The sequence below is a fragment of the Pygocentrus nattereri genome, chromosome 13 (assembly GCF_015220715.1).
Source record: "Pygocentrus nattereri isolate fPygNat1 chromosome 13, fPygNat1.pri, whole genome shotgun sequence".
NCBI classification, from domain to species: domain Eukaryota; kingdom Metazoa; phylum Chordata; class Actinopteri; order Characiformes; family Serrasalmidae; genus Pygocentrus; species Pygocentrus nattereri.
The window spans coordinates 7,984,600-8,001,937 of NC_051223.1; positions in this window are offsets into that span (position 1 = coordinate 7,984,600).

Below are 17,338 nucleotides of genomic sequence, written 5' to 3' on the forward strand. Positions count from 1 at the left end.
CTTTCTGCGATACGTTCGGTTCCTTAGGGTTAGGAGGCAGCTCTCTGCCTTATCTATTAAGTACACACGATGAGTAAATGGCAAAATGGCACATTCTTCAGTGCACTCTCACCCAACAGAGCATCTGAAAATTTTCCTGAACTCACTACTTATCTTGACCCTCTTCTTTCAGGCCTTCCCTTTTTAAGCTGATTATCTGACATTAACCAGCTTTAGGTGGATGGCAGTAGTTTCCTGGGTTGTGCCTTAGCTTTTCTTCTACTCTTTATGTGAAGAGTTGCTAAAAGTGCTCAGTGCTGCTGTGGGGCAGATTAGAGCATGTGAGGTGTGTCAGTGTTTTAGGTCAGTTTGTCATGACCAGTTCGTTTGTGTGGAAGATGTGTTGTGGGGATGGCGAATCCTGAGTACTAGAGTTCAGCCTTTAGTTTGTGCCATAAATATCAAAACATGGTCAAAAAGGAAGAAAAACCCCAGCTATTCTGTAATGCCAATTTATACTATAACCCCTATAGTATATTAGCACTAAACTCATGTTCATGCATGTGAACATTTTCTGGACATTATCCAATAACACTTGTAACATAAATTTAACATTGTGTCAGTTTACAGTAACTTTTTCCATTTGTACCAATTGACCTGAACCTGGTTTGACTCTCAATCATCACTCTCTGACATATCACACAATAGCAGTAATACTAACCAGTCAGCACTCAGTAGCAGTAATGCTAACCAATCAGCACTCAGTAGCACCAATGCCAACCATCAGTACTCAGTAGCAGCAATGCCAACCAATCAGTACTCAGTAGCAGTAATGCTAACCATTCAGTACTCAGTGGCAGTAATGCCAACCAATTAGTACTTAGTGGCAGTAATGCCAACCAATCAGTACTCAGTGGCTGAAATGCTAACCAATCAGTACTCAGTGACAGTAATGCTAACCAGTCAGTACTCAGTGGCAGTAATGCTAACCAATCAGCACTCAGTAGCAGTAATGCTAACTAATCAGCTCTCAGTAGCAGTAACACTAACCAATCAGCAATCAGTAGGAGTAATGCTAACCAATCAGCACTCAGTAGCAGTAATGCTAACCAATCAGCACTCAGTAGCAGCAATGCCAACCAATCAGTACTCAGTAGCAGTAATGCTAACCATTCAGTACTCAGTGGCAGTAATGCTAACCAATTAGTACTTAGTGGCAGTAATGCCAACCAATCAGTACTCAGTGACTGAAATGCTAACCAATCAGTACTCAGTGGCAGTAATGCTAACCAATCAGCACTCAGTAGCAGTAATGCTAACCAATCAGCTCTCAGTAGCAGTAACACTAACCAATCAGCAATCAGTAGCAGTAATCCTAACCAATCAGCACTCAGTAGCAGTAATGCTAACCAATCAGCTCTCAGTAGCAGTAATGCCAACCATCAGTACAGAGTAGCAGTAACGTCCACCGTTTAGCACTCAGTAGCAGTAATGTTAATGTTATACTGCCCGCATCCTGTTTGCTGTAGAAAACAACATTTTTAAATTGAATATTTCCTTTACTTTTTCACCTAAATTAAAGGAAGTTCTAGCATGAACGGCTAAAACGTTTCATTTCATTCACCCTCATCTGCTGAAGACTTGCTCACGGACACCCTCTAGCACTTAGTACAAACGTTTTTGGCATAACAAGAGAAATAGGAATAGGACAGACTCCCCTTAAACTCGTCCTTGCACTACTTACTTGCGATAACATTTAGAGAGATTTTCCACTGCATTTTCTAAAGACCTCACCCAACTGCTGGAGTAGAGTTGCTAGAGCAAGACAGTTAGACTGTCTGGACGTGAAGAGTTGACCATCACTCATCATGTTCAACAATTGAACCCCTCTTAATCAAAGCAGACGAGACCAAAGGCCGCTCTTTTCCTTCTCACTCCCTTTTTTTCCTTTTTTAATTTCCCCTCATCTTCAAACTGATTAAGTACCTGTTTTCAGAGTAAACTGTATTATGATGGCCATGTTTAAAAAGGCAGAGGCCACTGCGTCCATGTGTTAGACTAGCTGACTGAAGGCTTATCCATTTTCACTGTTTACAAAGGACGAACTCCATCCCTGTGATCAACACTGAGCTCTTACCTGATGAGATGTTCTACTGGAGCGTGCACAGATGCTTCTCTTGATTAGATGCTGAGCTCTGGTTAACTTTATATCCCTGAGAAAGAGTCCAGAGATGAACATCTGAAGCTTTTTACTTTATTAAACTGGGCCAGTGGAGAAGCATGAGTTTCTGTGTGGTCAGTTTAACAGAACAGGGGTTAGATTTCACTTAATAGGCAGTTTTATTACTAAAGAACAAAAGGCCATGAACTTAACACACACATTTATTCATTTAGCTCTTATCTGTCAATGTCCACATGCCAGTTAAAGGGAGAAGCAAAGATATCTGAACTGATATCTCCTTCTCTAGTGCATAGGAGTATTTATAGAGATTATTTATGATCTTAAATCTCATTTTCTAGTATGTAGGAGTGTTTATGGAAGTTGTGGATGGGCTAATATCTCCTACTCTAGTCTGTCTGAGGATTTATTGAGGTTGTTTATGAGCTAATATCTCTTACTCTAGTATATAAGAGTGTTTATTGAAGTTGTTTGTAGGCTAATATCACCTGTTCTAGTGTTAGAAGTGTTTATTGAGGATGCTTATGGGCTAATATATTGTGCTTTATTGAGGTTGTTTATGGACTAATATCTCCTATTCTAATGTATAGGAGTGTTTATGGGGAATGTTTATGGGCTAATATTTCCTATTCTACTGTATAGAAGTGTTTATGGACAATGCTAATGCTAACGCCACACTGACCAATCAGCGACCTCCAAAACACAAACCCAGACGGACTGTTTATTGTTGCCAGTGATTTCAACCATGCCAATCTGAAGTCAGTACTCCCCAACTCTATCAGTATGTGGACTTTGCAACCGTGGGGCTAACATGCTGGATCTTGTTTACACAAACATCCCCAGTGCGTACAGGGCTGAGCTCCGCCCCCACTACGGCTACTCAGACCCCATCTCTGTGATGGTCATTCCAGCATACAGACCGTTCATCAGACGTGCCAAACCAGACCAGAAGCAAGTGAGAACCTGGCCGCCAGGTCAGGCCATCTCAGCTCTTCAGGACTGTTTTGAGCACTATGACTGGGAGATGTTCAGAGTAGCAGTAACTACCGGTGACTCCATCAACCTGGAGGAGTACACAGAATCAGTGACTGGCTACATCAGCAAGTGCATTGATGATTATACTGTCTCCAAACCCGTCACAACTCACCCCAACCAGAAACCATGGATGACTGCAGAGGTGCGCATGCTGCTGAGAACCCGCGACAAGGCTTTCAAGTCAAGGGCCAAAAGCAATCCTCAGGATAGCAAGAGCCAAACTTTCCCGGGCCATCAAAGAGGCTAAGCATACCTACTCAAAGAAAATCCACGGTCATTTTCAAAACTGTTGACACACGATGCATGTGGCAGGGCATTCATGCCATCACCAACTACAAGTCACCTCCACCTGCTTGTGACAGTGATGCCTTCCTTCCAGGCATGCTTAATAACTTTGCTTGTTTTGAGGCACAGAATGGCACGACGGTGAGGAAAACCACACCTCCTCCAAGTGAACAGGTACTGTCTCTGTCCACTGCTGATGTGCAGAAAACTGTACACAGTGTCAACCCATGAAAAGCACCAGGATCCAACAGCATACCAGGCAGAGTGCTCAGAGAAATTGCGAGCAACTGGCTGATGTTCTTATGGACATATTCACCATCTCTCTGAGCACTGCAGTTGTTCCAACGTGCTTCAAGTCCACCATCATCATCCCTGTGCCAAAGAAGTCTCCAGTGTCCTGCCTCAATGACTACTGCACTCACTCCCATCATGATGAAGTGCTTCAAGAGGCTTGTCATGAGGTACATTAAAGACCAGCTTCCTCCTTCACTGGACCCACTGCAATTTGCATATTGCTCCAATCGCTCAACAGATGATGCCATCTCCACCACACTCCACTTGGCTTTCTCCCATCTAAACAATAAAGACACCTATGTCAGAATGCTGGTCATAGACTTAAGTTCAGCATTCAACACCATCATCCCTCCGCAGCTGATGGGAAAACAGCCTCCTGGGTCTGAACACTTCCCTCTGTAACTGGATCCTGGATTTCCTATCTGAGAGACCTCAGTTAGTCAGGATAGGTAATAAGACCTCCAGCACCACCATACTGAGCTCTGGCACTGGTGTGATTATTTCACTGCTGTTCACTCTACTGACTCATGACTGTACTGCAAAGTACAGCTCAAACCACAACATTACGTTTGCTGATGACATGACTGTGGTGGGTCTGATTACCCCCCTGTACAGAGGGGAGGTGCAGTGGCTAATGGACTGGTTCGGAACCAACCTGTCTTTGAATGTGGACAAAACTAAAGAGATGTTGTTGACCTCTGAAGAGAGCAAAGTGACCACTTTCCACTGAACATCAATGGCTCTGCTGTGGAAATCGCCAGGAGCACCAAGTTCCTTGGTGTCCGCATCACAGAGAACCTCACCTGGTCCCTCAACACCAACTCCATAGCCAAGAGAGCCCAGCAGCACCTCTACTTCCTGTGGAGACTGAAGAAGGCTCATCTCCCCCCTCCCATCCTCACCATGTTCTACAGAGGGACTGTGGAGAGCATCCTGAGCAGCTGCATCATCGCTTGGTTTGGGAATTGCACCACCTCGGATTTAGTGAGCATATAGTGAGGACAGCTGAGAAGATCATCAGGGTCTCTCTCCCCTCCATCATGGAAATCTACACCAAACATTGTATCTGGAAAGTCATCAGCATTGTGGATGACCCCATCCATCTCTCACGCAGACTTTTTTCACTGCTGCCATCTGGCAGAAGGTACCGGATATATCCGTGCCACCAGTGCCAGACTCTGCAACAGCATTGTTCCACAAGCGATCAGGTTTTTAAACTCACAAGGACTGTTCTAATACACCCCCCCACCCCCCATAAACTACACACTCACCTCTTTGACGGAACTGGAACTTTGACGGATCTGAAACACTGCTGCTACACTGTGTTTACACTGTTTTGCTACCTCAGTAACTGCATAAATGTTATGTATGCCACCTGACTGCGTGACTCTCAGACCACAGCATGTAAAATATCTCTGCACCTTATTCCACTACCTCATGTCCAGAAATGAGTGCTGTGTCAGTGCTGCACTGTCTTGCCTGTTTACTGTGTTAAATATCTGTACAATTTATTGTATTTATTGTTTCTATTTTAATTTTTTGTTTGCACACTGTGTCTGCACATTCGCACTTTGTACCTTTTGTTCCTTGTTGCACCGTGTTGTTCCTGGAGGAACGTAATTTCACTCCACTGTGTACTTACTGTGTACCTAGATGGAATGACAATAAAAGCCTCTTGACTTGACTTGACTGATCTCTTCTATTACAGTGTATAAGAGTATTTATTGAGATTGTTTATGGACTAATATCTCCTACTCTAGTCTATAGGAGTGTTAATGGAGGATGTTTATGGGCTAATATTTCGTATTCTTGTGTATAGGAGTGTTCACTGAGGTTGTTTACCAGGTAATATCTGTTATTCTAGTATATAGGAATGTTTCTCAAAGTTGTTTATGGATCTCCTATTCTTGTGTATAGGAATCTGTATTGAGGTTGTTTATGGGCTGATACCTCCTATTGTAGTATATTTAATAAAAAAATGCAGGAAAAACTTTCAACTGGGTTTATATGAGAAAACAACCTTTAAAATTGATTTTTTTAAACTCATCACATCAAAACTTCATATATTGCACGCAGATTTGGTAAAATTTTTAGGAGTGCAATATAAAACCTACATTTTGTACAAAAAATTTTAAAAAATTAACTGAAAATATTGAAATCCTGCACAGTCTTGCATACATTAACATGCTGTGGGCCTTTATTAACATGAAACCAGTTGATTTAAACAAATATTATTCTTATTGCTGCAATTATACCCAGTCTAAATAAATAAATAAATATAAATACATTTGCAACTTAGAACCAGGTGGAGAAAACTTTAAAACAAAGCTTTGGAATTTTGCATGGCCTGATGAATGAACAGTTTTGCTTGAATTTTTTCATGGACATCCATGACATGACTGGACAGACTGTAGGTCAGTTTGCTTGATATGACCCACTAGTAAAACAACCCGAAGTGACAACTGTTTTAGGAAGCTGACAGATGGTTCCCTGGTGTATTCTTCACTTTGGAAACAGGGTCAGACAGAGTTCCCAGTAAACCCTCTGGCTGCCTCCCTCCTCTGCCCTGCCTGCTGAATAAAGACTGAAACTAGATCTGAGCTGCTGAGGTTTGGGTGGGACTAGAGCCCCCAGTCGCTGCTAACTAATCTGATTGTGTCCCTGCATCAGTCAGGGGGAGAAGGAAAAAGTGAAGAGGCAATAACATCTCTGCCAGAGGAATGGCACTGAGGTTCGACAGGTCAAAGCATGGATTTTTGTTTGGTCAAACTTTGCTTGGAATTAAGTCTTATGACAAACTTAGCATATGTAAGAAAATGAGACTCGCCAACTTGACAGTGACTTGGCTTGGTTTGCCAGCTGTCACTTTTTCTGGAAATGTCTCATTGATTCAAAAAATCATGGGGCACCTCCGGTGTGAGAAGGATCAGGCTGCAGATCTTTATTGGGATGATCTCTGCTGTAGTGCCTCAGAGAAGGCATTGGAATGGAGATATGCTGCCACCTATTGAGCTTGAGTGACATTGCAAGTAAGAATAATGAACAGATCAGGAAACAGGCCATTCTTTTATTACTGAATTTGATTTCTTGGTTGTTTTATTTGGTTCTTATATAACGTCACTGCACCACTTTTTATTAACAATGCAAAATCTGCAATTGCATGTAATGTGGTTGGTTAGTGTAGTGGTTAACACCTCTGCCTTCTATGCTGTAGACTGGGGTCCAATCCCCTGCCTGGGTAAACACCCTACACTATACCAATAAGAGTCCTTGGGCAAGACTCCTAACACTACCTTACCACTGTAAAATGATCACATTGTAAGTCGTTCTGGATAAGAGCATCTGACAAATACTGTAAATGTAAATACGAGTACAAAGACACTAGCAAATACAGCAACTAATTGCTGGTATATGTTCTATTGACTGATCTGATTCATTTACATTTATAGCATTTAGCAGATGCTCTCATCCAGAGATCGACTTACAAGAAGTGCTTTTTCTATCTAGAGAAAGTATCTTTGCTAGTTACCAATAGGTTAGAGAGAAAGACAGTCCTGAGCTCAGATACTGCTAGAAACAAAAAGTCACTGTTGATACCGAGAGGAACAGCAACAGAGTTGAACACAGAACAGTGCAATACATCATTGCAGTACAATACATTACAATCAATACTTAGTTCAGTGCTCATTTAAGTGTTGTATAAGGAGGTGTGTCTTCAGTGCTCAGGGTTCCAAAATGTATATTTTTATAGCCTATATTATGATTTTTTTCCCTGTGCTTGTCATTAATAGGTAGTGTTAGCTTAGCTGATTTCGAATGTATTCTATACTTTGCGCACTTAAGTCTACAGGCCCAATCTACCTTATTGACAGTGCTTATTCAGAAAGTATTGTTATTGATAATTCATTTAAAAAATAAAACACTGGAGCTGAGAACCCCTGCCATAGAACACTGCAGGTAACACACTAGAACAAATGTTCTAACATAAAGTAATTTCATATGCATTTATTTATTTTTTTCATATAATCACAAACACACACATATATAGCAGTAATGTAGAAACCTTTACTTTATATGAGGCCTTTTTATCCAAATGACACCACTATGCTATTGCTAACTTTTGTTAGCACTGTAAATGAGGTTTCTAATGATGTTAGCACCAAGCTAATGCTACTGTGCTTTGGCTTGCTGGTTTTAATACAAACTCAATTCCAATGAAGTTGGGACGTGGTGTGAAACATAAATAAAAACAGAATACGATGATTTACAAATCCTTTTCAACTTATATTCAATTGAATACACTACAAAGACAAGATATTTAATGTTCAAATGGATAAACTTTATTGTTTTTTGCAAATGTTCACTCTTTTTGAATTTGATGCCTGCAACACGTTTCAAAGAAGTTGGGACAGGAACAACAAAAGACTGGGAAAGTTAAGGAATGCTCAAAAAACATCTGTTTGGAACATTCCACAGGTGAACAGGTTAATTGGAAACAGGTGAGTGTCGTGATTGGGTATAAAGGGAGCATCCCTGAAAGGCTCAGTCGTTCACAAGCAAGGATGGGGCGAGGTTCACCACTTTGTGAAAAACCGCGTGAGCAAGTAGTCCAACAGTTTATGTACAACGTTTCTCAACGTGCAGTGGAAAGGAATTTAGGGATTTCATCATCTACAGTCCATAATATCATCAAAAGATTCAGAGAATCTGGAGAAATCTCTGCAAGTAAGCGGCAAGGCAGAAAACCAACATTGAATGCCCGTGACCGTCAATCCCTCAGGCGGCACTGCATTAAAACCCGACATCATTCTGTAACGGATATTCCCACATGGACTCAGGAACACTTCAGAAAACCATTGTTAGTGAACACAGTTCGTCGCTCTATCTACAAGTACAAGTTAAAACTTTGCCATGCAAAGCGAAAGCCATATATCAACAACGCCCAGAAACGCCGCCGGCTTCTCTGGGCCCGAGCTCATCCGAGATGGACTGACACAAAGTGGAAAAGTGTCCTGTGGTCTGACGAGTCCACATTTCAAATTGTTTTTGGAAATCATGTACATCGTGTCCTCCAGGCCAAAGAGATAAAGGACTGTTCGGATTGTTATCAGCACAAAGTTCAAAAACCAGCATCTCTGATGGTGTGGGGGTGTGTTAGTGCCCATGGCATGGATAACTTGCACATCTGTGAAGGCACCATTAATGCTGAAAGGTACATACAGGTTTTGGAGCAACATATGCTGCCATCCAACCAATGTCTTTTTCAGGGACATCCTGCTTATCTCAGCAAGACAATGCCAAGCCACATTCTGCACGTGTTACAACAGAGTGGCTTCATAGTAAAAGAGTGTGGGTACTAGATTGGCCTGCCTGCAGTCCAGGCCTGTCTCCCACTGAAAATGTGTGGCACATTATGAAGCACAAAATACGACAACGGAGACCCCAGACTGTTGAACAACTGAAATTGTACATCAAGCAAGAATGGGAAAGAATTCCACCTACAAAGCTTCAACAGTTAGTGTCCTCAGTTCCCAAATGCTTATTGAGTGTTATTAAAAGGAAAGGTGATGGAACACAGTGGTAAACACGCCCCTGTCCCAACTTCTTTGGAATGTGTATCAGGCATCAAATTCAAAATGAGTGAATAAACAATAAAGTTTATCCGTTTGAACATTAAATATCTTGTCTTTGTAATGTGTTCGATTGAATATAGGTTGAAAAGGATTTGCAAATCATCATATTCAGTTTTTATGCTTTACACAATGTTCCAACTTCATTGGAATTGGGGTTGTACTAGTTATAGCACTTTTAGCCTAAATGTGGAGATTTGAAGCTTAGACATTCAGGTAACATTTTTTTACTTAACATTGGGGTTTAAAGTTTATTTTTATCTTTCTTGAGCCTCAAGAATAACTAATGTAGACCAGCATGGCTGGTCACCAGCAAAACCAGCATATGTTGTGTTTTGATGCTGTTACACTGGTCAGCCATTATAACCATTCTGGGGTGACAAGCTAAACCAGAACCAGACCAGCACGAGACCAGTTTAGACCAGCATGAGATGCTTGCTGGTCTGTGCTAGTTCTTTCAGCAGGGTAGCCTGTAAGCAGCCTACTGAAGTGGTTGCTAAATAAAGTTCTAATGTAAAGTATGTTTATTATGGTTTTTGGACTTTTTATTTCTTATACACAAAAATTGTGAACAGTTTTTGGCATGCTTGCAGTCGTGATATCCTGCTTTTTTTGCCTGGGCTGTGTCAAAGCATTCTACTTTATCTCCATGTGAGTGTGAACTTATTTTGCAGCTGGAGGAATGCAAAGCCTACATTAAAAAACTCAGATTATTTTTTTATTGTCAATAATCTTTCGAGACAGAGTCCCAGTCTATCTTAGAATGGGTTATTACTGCATCCTACTGGTTGCATAGCAACATGTTAGATATATTGGTTACCATATCTACATGCTAGCTGTGAAGATTCCCATATAATCAACCCATTACCTGCAAAACAGTCACTTTATAGATATGAAAACACAAGTTCTGAAATTAAATTGAAAGTATGTTAATGTAACAAGATTTTACTGAAAGTAATTTTGGATCATTTCTGTCATGAAATGTTCACACAATCTGAAGGGCAGTTGACCATTCAAGCTCACAAATTCTTATAATCTTAATATGCAGGTTGTTGCATCTAAACAGTGCAACATCAGCAAAGATTCTTAATAAGGCTCTCTTGACTTGACATCATCCCACAGCTCCCTTGTTCTCCGCCAACACAACTGCTCTGATTACTCGCCCATTACAGGAGATAGGAGGGATGGTGAAGGAGGGGCTCTTACCTTTTTGTCTGTCCACCCTCTGTGCAGATCACTGTCTTTTCACGGTGTGTCTTTGATGTTTCTCCACTCCCGATAACTGATACTGCTGCTAAACCTGACTCCAGGCCACAGAAACACAGAGCCGAGAAAGGATGTGGGTTGAACAAATGTGCAGCTAAGGAAGGCTGTAAAACTCATTCCTTTGGCAAGGACCAAGTACTGTAGATGGACGAAGACGTTGTTAGAATGGGGACAGCTTGGCTTTTTTTTAAGTGGTGGTATACAGTCTGGTTGTGTAGGCGCTCAAATCGCAGGCCACTGTCTGATACATGATACTTTTCAAGATATATTTAGCCCCCTGAGATGATACTTACTTCAGGTACATAGTAAATGTATAGCCAAAACACCTGAACATTACATCTATATGGGTTGAACATCTCATTCTAAAATCATGGGCATTAGCATGGAGTTGGTCCCCCTTTACTCTTTTGGGAATACTTCAGATGTTGGAATATGTCTGCAGGGATTCGCTTCCATTTAGACGAAGAGCATTAGTGAGGCCAGGCACTGATGTTGGATGATGAGGCCTGGCTCATGGTTGCCATTGTAGTTCCTCCAAAAGGTGTTGGATGGGGTTGAGATCAGGGCTCTGTGGCCAGGCAGTCAAGTTCTTTAACACCAATATCAGCAAACCATGAACTGTTATGAGCCTTGCTTTGTGTGCCGAGGCTGGTATCGTCCTGTTAATACAAAGTTGCAAGCACAGTTGTCTATAAAGTCATTGTATGCTGTAGCATTAAGATTCCATTTTACTGGGGATCAACTGAAACCATCAGATACAGCCTCACTCATTATTCCACCTCCACCAAACTTTACAGCTATTGTTGGATCTGATGGCAGACAGTAACTATACTAGAATTAGGCCTCCAATCAGCTCAGTCTAAACATCAATAATGCTAATTTCTGCCAAAGGAACTAACTGGATTATTACTACTGGATGTTAAATTCAGGGGTTAGAGTTTGGGGCAGCCAACCCCAATAGAATTTACCCTATAAATAATAGTTTTGTATATTTAGCTTATTACAATCCCAACTGATGGCATGGGGTAAAATAAATCATAACATCATTGTTGTAAATATCTATGGTCTGAAAATCTCATTTTTTAATTCATTTTTTTAAAATAAAATGCCTTCTTCCTGATGAAAGCTGGGATAGGCTCCAGCACCCCCTGTGACCCAGAAGGTGAAGCGGCTTGGAAAATGTGTGTGTGTGTGTGTGTGTACTTCTGTGGATTGGTCTGCAGAAGCCACAAGATTTTCAGGAAACAACTAGAACTGCGCTCCATTGCTGTGGGTGTCATTCCTCATCAGGTCCATTTCAGCCTGAAGTCCAGCCTTTGTCCATTCCTCAAGTGCTCTCTCTTCTGTGAGTCTAAAAACCAGGGTTAGGTTCAGTCGCAGTGTCAACTATCAAGGATGGAAACACATCAAAGACGCACAGTGAAAAGACAGGGATACACATCCTGGCAAAACAGAGGGAGTACAGATAAAAGGGTAAGATGCTCCCATTCCTCCATGTTCCCTCCTTCTTGCTGTAATAGAGCAGTAATCAGAGCTGGTGGTATCTTTGATGAAACTTGTTGTTTGTAAGCTGTGTTTGTACAATCTTGTTGGTTCTTTGTTGGATAATTATTCAATCAGCACAGCTGTATATCATGATGTGTTGACGAGGTGATGTTTATTCATTCTTCAGAAAAAAAAATGACACTGAACTGGGATCACTAATTCATAAAGGACCAAATTCCATACCAATGACAAGGAAAGAAATAAAACGATGTACATCAAATCAGATGTGAACCAACAGTCAGCTCAAACAGGTCTTTTTCCATGCGTTACTGCCTTATTACCAATGCCCAGGCAAAAATTAAAATGAACAAATTACCAAAGGTCAGTCGTTTATATTTACCAATCACAGTGCCTCTACTTTCTCAGTTGTCACACATTAATAATTGTCACTTCAATTGAATTTCACAAAATTAAGACTACTACTACTACTACTACTACTACTACTACTACTAATAATAATAATAATAATAATAATAATAATGATGAAAAGAAAACGCTTATACAATTACAATGTAATGCTGTCAATACCAAAGAAGACATGTGCAGAAACTGAAGGGTCTATTTGAGAGGGGAAGAAAATCTTAGTGTAAAAAACTTTGAACCTCATCTTCTTTTACTGTAAATCAAATGGACAAATCAGCAAGGGTTAGTCATGTACGTCCACCACATCACAGCATTCTAACTGAGCCAAAAGTGATACAATGGATTAGTTTGAACCGAGGGAAGGGCTACTATGGCACAGTCAGAGAATTTTTTACAGTATTTAATAGTGCATCATGCCCTGCTGCATATAGGGCTGTGGCCAGAGTGCCCATGCTGACCCCTGTCCACAATTGAAAGTGCCTACAATGGGCATACGAGCATCAGAACTGGGCATTGGAGCAATGGAAGGGCCAGTTCTGAGAAGGCTCCACCTGGCAACGTACAGGACTTAAATGGGACCAACAGTGTATTAGGCAGGTGTTTATCATGAAAGGTAAACTCATTGGTTGGAACATGCAGTCACCACTAGCCTCACTGGACTTCAAGAAACTGTGTGACGTCACATGATTTTCACCTTTGCTGAGAACTTTGGAAAATTAACACTTGTGACTTAACTCTTCATTTTACTAACAGAGAGATTAGAAAGCTATTACTAGGGTATCCACCAAAGTGTAAGTGAAGGACCTCTTTATTCAACACAAAACTGATGCCACTTTCAGCCAGAGAAAAGGAGTCAAACTGAGGTAAGGAATCTAGATAGCCAGGTAGCTAACTTAGCTTTTTGGCCTCCACATTTGATATTTTGTTGCTTGAGTAATCCAGGCTCTTTGTCGTAATGATAATTTGAGAGTAATTCAAGGCCTAACATCTTGATGGTGACTGATAATGATACTGAATGACTTTTATTTGTCAGAAGATATTTTAAATGATTGTAATGGTGAAAAAACAAACCTCAAAGTTAGAAAACTGATTAAAAGCTACAGAGAAAAATGGCACCTAACAACCACCTGGAAGACCTGGTAGACCCCAAAACTGCCCCCATCAGATAAACAGCACTGAAAGCTTTTATCTTTGAGAGAGAGGAGAAAATCAATCTGCAATCAAGCAGAGAGCTCTTGGTCTTGGAACCAGAAATAACTTGTACTTATTGGCCATTTTATAAGGCCCAGCTTGATGATTAAGTTTCAATTAAACAATTCTTCATGAAGATTGAGTTCTTTTGAATGAATTTTCAGTGTACTTGTGATCATCAGATTCAACCACTTGGGAAAACAATGTTTCACAATGTTCTTTCTCACATTATAGTATGATTGTACCAGTGTTTTTTAGTGAATTTAGGCTTGAATTTAGGCTTATTGTAATAAATGTTTGAAGAAAGTTGATGCTTTTTTAAAACTAGAATTACCCAGTAAATACTGAAATATGTGGTGTTATATTTAGTTGCTCTGGCTTGCGTAATTTTCTATGAAAGAGTGGGTGAGAGCATTTTGGGGCGAGGAATGAATTATGCAGAGATGTTACGTAAGTGGAACAAATCAGGTGACAGAAAGTAAACGTGTCCATCTGTTCAGTCTCATTAAAACTTCATGCTTCATGGCCACACCTATAATTATAAAAATAGTAACTATTATTACAAAAATTGGAGTGATCTATCTTTACATGAACAGCTTATTTAAAGAAAATACATTAATCTCAGAGAAGATAACAAATGAAAACATTTGTAAAAGACCTATAACATTATGTTGATATTTCTGTGTCTATATAGTGCAGACGTATTCATAGTGGTGAAGAAAGTAGACTGGGACAGTAAAAGCAGGCAGTGGGTGGTACTGCACAAAACTGAGAAAAAGTGCTACATGTACTAAACTGTGAATAATTGCAATGCATACGGTCCCCACCCCTTCTATAACCACGGTAATGACTTCTATATTGCAACATAGCCTTAATTTATAATTGCAAACCAAAAAAAATTCCTATTTCCCATATATTTTAGAATGTAAAGAAAGAAAGGAAGAGAAATAGGAAAAAAGAAAATCCATGAAACAAACTCTTCAAACTCTCTTTAAGCAGGCTTTGCTTTATAAGCAATCTTAAATCTGCACTTTATGTTGTTTTGTTAAAATGTAAATAAGTAGTATTACTGAGTCAAGAGCAAACACATGAAAATATGGTGAGTTTGTGCTGCTGTGTGTTGCCCTGTAAAGTCTGAAACAATGATTTTAAAACTCAAACATGTCGGGTTGGTAGTTTTTCACATGTTAAATGTCTTTACATATTAACTTAACATGCACAGACTCAAAAAGAAGGTCTGGCTCAAAGTTCAGGTCTTAAAACATCTCAAAATCAACATTATACTGATGAAAATATGATAACAGTACCAGTTAATTCGCTCAGATCCTCAGAAGACGCATCCTTCACCAAGTTTAGACTGAGTTCTCTTTGATTTCTTTTCCAATAGTCAGATTCATCCACTCAGGGAAGGGCCCCAAGCACAACCCATGTTGCAACATGTTCTTTGGCACATTTCATGCAATTCCACCAGAGGTCTCCAAATCTCACAGTCTTCTTCATCTTCTTCTTCTTCTTCTTTCGGCTGCTCCCTTTAGGGGTCGCCACAGCGGATCATCTGCCTCCTCTACTTTCACACCAACCATCTCCATGTCCACCTTCACTACATCCATAAACCTTCTCTGAGGTCTACCTCTTCTCCTTCTACCCGGCAGCTCCATCTCCAACATTCTTTGACCAATATATCCACTATTCCTCCTCAACACATGTCCAAACCATCTCAACCTGGCCTCTCATAGCAGGACGTACTACTGTCTTGTAAACCTTCCCTTTCACTCTTGCTGCTATCCTTCTGTCACACATCAGCCCTGACATCTGTCTCCACCCACTCCATCCTGCCTGCACCCTCTTCTTCACCTCTTTTCTACACTGTCCATTGCTCTGGATGGTTGACCCAAGATATTTGAAGTCATCCACCTTTACGACCTCTACTCCTTGCATCTTCACCTTTCCACCTGTCTCCCTCTCATTAACACATAGGTATTCTGTCTTGTCTCTACTGACCTTCATTCCTCTCCTCTCCAGTGCAAACCTCCACCTCTCCAGATTCTCTTCCACCTGCTCTCAACTCTCACCACAGATTACAATGTCATCTGCAAACATCATGGTCCATGGAGCCTCATGCCTGACCTCATCTGTCAACCTTTCCATCACCATTGCAAACAAGAAGGGGCTCAAAGCTGATCCCTGATGAACCCTACCTTCACCTTGAAACCATTTGACACTCCAACTGCACACCTCACCACTGTCTCACTATCCTCATACATGTCCTGCACATGCAACATACTTTTCAGCTACACCTGACTTCCTCATACAGTACCACAGTTCCTCTCTTGGCACCCTATCATATGCCTTCTCTAGATCCACAAAGACACAATGTAGCTCCTTCTGACCTTCTCTGTGCTTCTCTACCAACACTCTCAACGCAAAAATTGCATCTGTGGTACTCTTTCTGGGCATGAAACCAAACTGCTGCTCACTGATCTGAACCTCTCGCTTTGCCTTGCTTCAACAACTCTTTCCCATACCTTCATGGTGTGGCTCATCAACTTTATACCTCTGTAGTTACTGCAGCTCTGCACATCACCCTTGTTCTTAAAAATGGGGACCAGTACACTACTTCTCCACTCATCAGGCATCCTCTCACTCTCCAGGATTTTGTTAAACAACCTGGTTAAAAAGTCCACTGCCTTCTCTCCTAAACATCTCCATACCTCCACAGGTATGTCATCTGGACCAACTGCCTTTCCATTCTTCATTCTTTTTAAAGCTGCCCTCACTTCCACCTTACTAATTCTCTGCACTTCCTGATCCACTATCTCTCCCCCCGTTGTCCTCCTCTCTCTCTCGTTTTCCTCATTCATTAGTTCTTCAAAGTACTCCTTCCATCTACTCAACACTCTCTGTTCACTCACTAGTACATTTCCCTCTCTATCCTTTATCAGCCTAACCTGCTGTACATCCTTTCCAGCTCTATCTCTCTGTTTAGCCAAGCGATACAAGTCCTTTACTCCTTCTTTACTGTCCAGCCTCTCATACAGCTCATCATAGGCCTGAGCCTTTGCCTTTGCCACCATTCTTTTTGCTATGCGACTAGCCTCACAGTACTCCTGCCTACTTCCTTCATTTCTCTGGTTATCCCACTTTTTCTTAGCTGCCTTCTTCTGAATACTCTCTGGGCTTCCTCATTCCACCACCAACTTTCCTTGTCTTCTTTCCTCTGACCAGATGAAACACCCAACACATTTTTGCCAGTTTCTCTCACCACCTTAGCTGTAGTTTCCCAGTCCTCAGGTAGCTCCTCACTGCCCCCAAGGGCCTGTTGCAATTTTTCCCTGCAACCATCCTCCTCCTTCAGCTTCCACCACCTAATATTTGCTTCTGTCTTCACTCTCTTCCTCTTCTTTGTTTCTAATCTCATTCTACAGACAACCACCCTATGGTGCCTTGCTACACTTTCCCCTGGTACCACTTTACAATCTCCAATCTCCTTTAGGTGGCATCTCCTGCTAAGGATATAATCCACCTGTTTGCACCTCCCTCCACTCTTGTATGTAACCCTGTGTTATTCCCT